We start from the raw sequence: 6,598 nt of genomic DNA on the forward strand, positions 1-6,598 counted from the left end.
CTTTTTGCGGTGTGTTTTTTGAGACCGATGAATTGTGGGTTTATGATCAAGTCTATCTATGAATAATATTTGAATCTTCTCTGAATTCTTTTATGTATGATTGGTTATCTTTGCAAGTCTCTTCGAATTATCAGTTTGGTTTGGCCTACTAGATTGGTTGTTCTTGCCATGGGAGAAGTGCTCAGCTTTGGGTTCGATCTTGCGCTGTCCTTTCCCAGTGACAGAAGGGGCAGCAAGGCACGTATTGTATCGTTGCCATCGAGGATAACAATATGGGGTTTTTATCATATTGCATGAAACTATCCCTCTACATCATGTCATCTTGCTTAAGGCGTTACTCTGTTTTTAACTTAATACTCTAGATGCATGCTGGATAGCGGTCGATGAGTGGAGTAATAGTAGTAGATGCAGGCAGGAGTCGGTCTACTTGTCTCGGACGTGATGCCTATATACATGATCATACCTAGATATTCTCATAACTATGCTCAATTCTGTCAATTGCTCAACAGTAATTTGTTCACCCACCATAGAATACTTATGCTCTTGAGAGAAGCCACTAGTGAAACCTATGGCCCCCGGGTCTCTTTCTCATCATATCAATCTCCATCACTTTATTATTGCTTTGCTTTTACTTTGCTTTTACTTTTTACTTTGCATCTCTATACCAAAAATACCAAAAATATTATTTATCATCTCTATCAGATCTCACTTTCGTAACTGACCATGAAGGGATTGACAACCCCTAAGCGCGTTGGTTGCGTTGAGCTATTGTTTTTGTGTAGGTACGAGGGACTTGTGTGTGGCCTCCTACTGGATTGATACCTTGGTTCTCAAAAACTGAGGGAAATACTTACGCTACTTTTCTGCATCATCCTCTCCTCTTCGGGGAAATCCAATGCAGTGCTCAAGAGGTAGCACACCAGGAGATGGTTCGCCAGCCATTCAGGGTATCAGATCTCTCGGATGGCACCTGCCGCTTCCAGCTTGCGTGTCTCTTGGACGATGAAGGGCTGCTTCTCGGTGGACTGTCGTCTCGCTCGCTGCTTCACGGGGCGGATGTTGGGGCATACCCTTAGATGATGCTGGATCACCTCCCTCGGGACCCCTACCAGCTGATTGGGCTCCCACGCGAATATCTCCTTGTTCGCGCGCAAGAACTTCACCAAGGCTTCTTTTTGTTCCGGGTCAAGGACGGATCCTATGGTAAAGGTGGCTCCCGAAGACTCTGTCCTCGCTGACCGATACCTACTCGGTTTCTGCCTTGTCCTGGGTGAACAGCTGCTTCTTCTTGGTGGGCATGGCCTCCCTGGCCGCAGGGGCACCGGGGTCGGCGGGTTGTGCTGCTGCCGCGGTCTTGAAGGCGAGCCTGGGCGCCATCACAGCCTCCTTAGTGTCCCCCTTGATGGTGAGGACGCCCTTGCTCCCTGGCATCTTCATGAGGTTGTAAGCCGGGTGAGTCGCCGCCATGAACTGAGCGAGAGCCGGGTACCCGAGGATGGCGTTGTACGGGAGACCGATGCAAGCGATGTCGAAGTCCACCAGCTCGCTACGGTAGTTGTCGCGTGTGCCGAAGGTGACAGGGAGGTGGATCTATCCCAGGGAGTGGGCAGCTCCACCACCCACTCCCGAGAAGGGCTTACTGAGGCTGAGCCGCTCGAGTGGCACATGGAGAAGGCTGAAGGCTTCCACGGAGAGCAAGTTGAGGCTAGCACCACCGTCGATGAGGGTCTTGGTGACGACCACGTTGTAGATGGTGGGTTTGCAGAGCATCGGGAGCCTTCCGGAGCCGGCAGTGGAGTCGGGGTCGTCTTCTGAGCCGAAGGTAAGGTCGGCCTCTGGCGCAGCCCAGCCCGGCGGAGCCCCCGCTCGCCTGGAGGTGGCCCCGATCTGACGGGGGAACCGTTTGGCGTGACGGTCTGAAGACGGTGCTTGAGAGCCGCTCAGCAGGGCCGCGACCGCTGGTGCGCCGGCACCGCGTAGCGAGTAGTGAAGAGGTCGCGGAGCTCCTCCCAAGATGCCACCATGGATCCGGGAAGGTTGAGCAGCCAGGCGCATGGCTCGCCGGCGAGGGCCATGGGAAGCCAGTTGGCCATGACCTTGTCATCACCCTCGGCTTCGAGGATGGCCTCCTCGTATGCCAGCAGGAAAGCTAACGGGTCCGTCCCGCCGTCGTAGCGCGGAGGCATCTCTGGCCTGAACTTGGGCGGCCACTGCAGCCGCCGCAGGGCGGGGGCCAGGGCTCAGAGCCCCCTGGCCCTGTTGTCAACACTGACCATCGGAGTCGGCGGCAGGGCGCCTGCCATGTGGGCGAAGCGCGGTGGTGACGGAGCATAGATCGACGGAGGGGAAGCTACGGCGCACCCCTACCTGGCGCGCCAAATGTCGGATGTGGGGTTCCGGCAAACCCTTAAGGCTCGAACACTAGGGTGCGCACGAAGTCTCTTCCTCCCACCGATCTACGCCCTAACTTGCTAAGATCTCGCGGACGAACTTGACGAACTCGCAACACAGAAAGACACAAGATTTATACTAGTTCGGGCCACCGTTGTGGTGTAATACCCTACTCCAGTGTGGTAGTGGATTGCCTCTTAGGCTGATGATGAACAATACAATGGGAAGAACAGCCTCCTGAGGTTGAGGTGTTCTTGTGCTTGGCCAACTTGTGTGGGTGAGCGTGATCCAAGATGTCGTCCCGCTTGCCTATGGCGGTGGCTATTCCTACTTATAGAGGCCCTGGTCCTCTTCCCAAATCTTGAGCGGGAAGGGAGCCAACAATGGCGGGAAAATTTGAAGGGGGACAGCTAGTACAAGCTATCCTGACAAAAGTGGTCTTCGCCTATCAAAGGCTCTGATGGTGATGCCGTCTTGGGCTCCACGAAGACCTCCGTCTTGCCATCCTTCTGGTCTTGGTCTTGTTGCACCAAAATGGCAACCTTTGCCTAATGCCTCGGTACTCCTCGCCTGCGCTGGTTTCCTTAGCACCAAAGATGAAACAAGGACGTTGTGCGCGCTGGCGCCTGCCTGGTGCCCGCCCCGTGTAGATCGTCATGGCTCACGTCACGAGAGCCTCATGAGGTTTGCCTCGCCTCGACATCTCCGCTCCTCGTGAGCCTGTCCGACTAGGCCACTCCAGAGGAGGTCTTGTGTCGTCTGCCTCGCGAGGCTTGGCCCCTCATGAGGGTCTTGGATGCCTTGTTGATGAAGATGGGCCGTACGACCTGCTAGCTTAGCCACGCCACGGGCCGCAGGCAGGCAAGCCTGGGGACCCCCGTTCCCAGGACGCTGACACGAACCAAAGAGAAAATTGTTGTCGGTACCCTCTTGATTGGCGCAATGCCAAAACCACCGGGGGCTACATGATCGTATTCTAATCCTAGCTTAACCCCTTTAGTCTGGTTTACTGATCGTATTCGAATCAGAAGCCTCCAAATTACTCTTAATGCTTGATTTACATCATTTTGAAACATCCTATTTTGTTTTACTAGTTTTTTGTTGTCTTAAAGCTAACTGCACGTATGGTTTCAATTTGAACCGGCTCGGTTATTTGACAATGAGCTGTCAAGGGATAACAATCATCTGGCATATCAAGGTATTGGCTTCTACAAACATTAGGCTCATCAACCTTATGGTCCGGGTCATATAAGCCAGCAATTCGGAGTCAGAGAACATAGGTATTGTTGTTTATAAACAGACTTATCTACATCTTTTCGTTAATCAAAGGTTTTTTCAGCCTTGTGTATCTTACATCTGGTCCTGTTTTTTGCACTATGATGATTTCATAGTTATGTATCGGGTGTTTTTAACCCGTCTAGCGATCAACCGCCAAGACAGTTTTATCTTTTGCATACAGGAACAGATTCAAAACACTGCAGATGCGACCACGGATATAATGCATATATTGACATCACGGGCAAAAGGTCATATGCAACATCCTATGCATGATGGCATAGGCAAAATATGCAGTTTTCAAACTAACCTATTACAAGGCATTGAGAGCCCAAAAGGTTAGACTGTTTTCTCTCTTAAGCATGTCTTAAGCTAAAAGCTGGATTATTCATATGGTTATGACTCCTCCCTGGCCGGCTCACCTCCCTCCACTGGTTGGAAGCTGGGATTGGACCAGTGAAAGTCGTTCAGAGCAATGAACTCGGCCTCATCGTCAATTAGGCCGGCCGGGTCAATTTCCGGGGCAAAAGTGTGTTGACGAACTGGCGGGATAAGATCCGTCACTTTATAAGAGGGAGTCGCCATCTTTTTATTCTCCATATCAAAACCCGGCTAATATTTGTTGATGTTGGTCTCCTCGCCAAGAATGGTAGCCTGAGGACGAACTCCCCTCACACAGGCAATAAAGTCATCTTGCTCAAACAGAGTCCCGTCTTCCTTCACGGTAGGGTACCCCTTAGCCACGTCCACTGGGTCTAAATCCGGCACCCAGGCTTTGGAGCGGCTCAGGGCAGTCAGAGCTCCGTCTCAGGCACATGATCGTTTGACCTCTTGAAATCTGGCAGGTAAGATTGATAACTTCTTCAAAACATCACTCAAATGGTTGGGTCCTTGGTTGGCAGGGGAGATAGTAGCAAGTGCTCGTTGAGCACCAGTGTACACTTGCTCCACCAAGGTATAAACCGCCTTCAGTTTTGTCACACTATCTTGACTCAGATTTTTACTTCATGGACCTGTGAATGTTTTTAACAAAGGTTCAGCAGGCGGCTTATATTCCTGGTCAAAATAAAGTGTAAGTGACTAATGCAAATAACTCATCAAAGATTGCGGAGACCATTTGAGACACACGGTTTTTTAAGCCGGTGAGCTCTTTGGTAACCTCCTCGAGCGCCGCTTCTGCTGTTTTAGCATGTTGTGTCAGCAAGGCCTTCTCATCGGCCCAGGATTGCTTCTTTGCATCCAAACTGGTCTTCAGTTTTTCAGCTTTAGAGAGGCTCAGTTGCAGTTTGGAGTTAGTGGTCTTTATCTCCGCTTCTTGATCCGCCAGCCAGGTCTTTGCATCTGTCAATTGAGAGCCCAATTCAGTTAGGGCGGTCTACAAACATACACAGGTGTGTCAAAATTTAAATAAAAGTTATAATGATTAAAGTCCGAAGTGCTTTGCAAACGCAACACCACTTGGCACTTGGGGGCTAATGTCTGCCAAAGAAGTTCCTTTTTTCCAGGCTTAAAGTCCCAAGTATTTTACAAGTAATAACACTTGGCACTTGGGGGCTAATGCATGGTTTTATGGAAGTTTTTTCATATTGAGCTAGATCACACTATTTGTTTCGACTGATTCGAGACAACTATGAAGTTAAGTACTGGCTCCTTTGTGATAAATTGAGCCGGCCCCTGGGGACTACAGGTGAAAGTTAAACTGGATTTAAGGAAAAACTACGACAAAGCATCAACCTATATCATAAGTCTATAGATCATTCAGATTCATCATAATCCGGAGACTTGGGGGCTAGAGTTGCATATATAAGATGGTGAAAGTTGGTGAACATACCTCATATTTCACCTGAAGTTGCTTGACCATCTCAATTTCTGAGTCACGGCTAGAATGCACATGACTGAGGTAGCCAGACAACACGTCACTAATGTTAAGATGAGCGTAATGAGAGACATCAAACCGCACCTTCTGCCTCTCTAAAGCTTCTTGCTTAGCAGAGTGCCGGGCCAGTACGGTGGGGTTGCCCGGCTCAACAAACCGACTACCAGTAATTAAGACATCAGTGTCAGAAGTTGTCGGCGGGTTGGCAGAGCTAGATGGTTTAGTGATAGCCGGATTAAAAGTGGTTTCATTAGCTGACGGATCAGGAGGGTCCGATTGAACGTGGACAACCGGGTCTTCTGGTGCTTCAGATTGATCAGGAGTTGGTGCTGCCGGTTCAGGTGCAGGATTTTTCGGGTTTTCTGTCGGCTTAGTCACCTTAGCTTTCTTGGATTTTGCTTGACCGCTAAAAAAGATTTTATGAGACAATTAGTTTAATAATGCAGTTTTTAAAGATGCAGAAGAAAGATGATTGTCCTTACTGCAAGTGCGTTATATCGACTAGAGGGGAGTGAATAGGCGATTTTTATGAAATTCTTCACTATGGAATTTGCCGGTGAGGAAATTCCTTAGCGAAGAACTACTAGCAGCGGAATAAGTACTCAAAAGTAAACATAACAGAATACAAGCATAGTCATCATGATGAAATGAAGACAGGCACAGAGTACAAGAAACGTGATCACAGGATAACACAGGATGAAGACAAACAGACTGAAGAAGTTAAACTGAGGAAATTGAGAAAGTCTTCAGTCAAAGTCTTCAAACACAGATATGAACAAACACACAACACAGTTATGAGGAAATGAAAGAGTTGAGGAAATAGAACCAGTAAGCTTGGTGAAGACAATGATTTGGTAGACCAGTTCCAACTGTTGTCTCAGTTGTATGTCTGGTTGGAGCGGCTGAGTATTTAAACTCGAGGACACACAGTCCCGGACACCCAGTCCTGAACACGCAGCTCAGCACACCCAGTCCTCACTGTATTCTCCTTGAACTAAGGTCACACAGACCTCGTCCAATCACTCGTGGTAAGTCTTCAGGCGACTTCCAAACCTT

Source organism: Triticum urartu, chromosome 6A, assembly GCF_056163025.1.
Source record: "Triticum urartu cultivar PI428250 chromosome 6A, HENAU_Tu73, whole genome shotgun sequence".
In the NCBI taxonomy this organism is placed as follows: Eukaryota; Viridiplantae; Streptophyta; class Magnoliopsida; order Poales; family Poaceae; genus Triticum; species Triticum urartu.